Source organism: Peromyscus californicus, unplaced genomic scaffold (genome assembly GCF_007827085.1).
Source record: "Peromyscus californicus insignis strain IS unplaced genomic scaffold, ASM782708v3 Scaffold_10__1_contigs__length_136768540, whole genome shotgun sequence".
NCBI lineage: Eukaryota > Metazoa > Chordata > Mammalia > Rodentia > Cricetidae > Peromyscus > Peromyscus californicus.
Genome location: NW_026294391.1, coordinates 81,046,044 through 81,047,294, shown reverse-complemented (window position 1 = coordinate 81,047,294; position 1,251 = coordinate 81,046,044). Strand labels below are relative to the sequence as shown.

Here is a 1,251-nt window from a genome sequence, read left to right as displayed (position 1 = left end):
ATTTTGTTATCCACGAGAATTAAGATGTGAGAATGAATACTATTTTATTTCCCATGCATCTCAGTGATAAATATTCACACTTCCACAATTAACCTCAGCTCAGAGGTCAAAAATCAATAACATTCATTAATTCCACAAATGATAAGAGAAGGAGATGTTGACACAAGTAGTAGATGTCACACTTCTTCTAGGAGTGGGTTGATGACTGCATTTGGGACTCACATACTTGAAATTACAGCATTTGGCCCCACCTGTGTATTATATGTTATAATGATTGGAATAATAGAAAATAATATTTCAATATGGTTTATTTTCTGTCCTTCTGAGCAAGCAAGCCTCCCTAGGAATCAGTTTTATTAATGAGACCAAATTACCAGCATCCCAGCTTGCTTGTCCTTGCTATAATGAATTTAAACAAATGGCCAAAAATAGTCCTTGGTAATTATGTTTTATAGGGACATAATCCATGTCATTTTTCTAAGTTGCTAGCAGGTGTTATGTACCCAGTAGGTGCTCAATAAATATTAATTGATGTTGATGTAACACTTTCCTCCTTGAAGTAGTCAATTTCTCATATTTTTGTATCCTTTGTTTTCTTCTATGCTTCCCTGATTACAAGGCCCTGATCAAAGACTTTCCCACTTCTTGTGCTTACAAATACCACATATTTTTAAAAAAATACTAAATTCTTTTCCTGTAATAAAAGTAACTTATGTCCAAGTATTCTTTTTGCCCTATCTAAGATTTTATTTCTTAAAAATAAAAAAAAATGAGTGAGTTTCTGTAGTGTAATGGTTATCACACTCGCCTAACACGCGAAAGGTCCCTGGTTTGAAACCGGGCGGAAACAAAGGTGTTTGTTGGGGTTGGGGATTTAGCTCAGTGGTAGAGCGCTTGCCTAGCCAGCACAAGGCCCTGGGTTTGGTCCTCAGCTCTGAAAAACAAAAATGATAACACAGAACATCCTAAATGTACTTGGATAGTGTTTGTGATAACATGGTGTTATTTATAATAAAATTAGACAACTAATAGGGGGCCTTTCTTAAGCAAAGACAGGGCTAATGGTAACTGGGGTGGGTGGCTGCTCATTTTAGGACTAAGTGTATTCATTCCAATCAATCACACTTAAAATAACTTCAGGAGAGCGTCAAAGTCTATTAAATCTGGGGTAAAGTGTTATCATATAGAAGTTGGAACCACAGCCTTTTGCCCCAAGCCAGTTCAGCCACCAGCCCTCAATAACACAATTAA

The 1,251-nt window shown here is 36.5% G+C and overlaps 1 non-coding gene across 1 annotated transcript; it reads left to right on the top strand.

Annotated features, from left to right (window-relative positions):
- The first annotated feature begins 777 nt into the window (after positions 1 to 777).
- Positions 778 to 850, top strand: Trnav-aac (transfer RNA valine (anticodon AAC)). The gene has a single exon. It is a non-coding gene; the product is annotated as a tRNA-Val (tRNA).
- Positions 851 to 1,251: the final 401 nt, after the last annotated feature.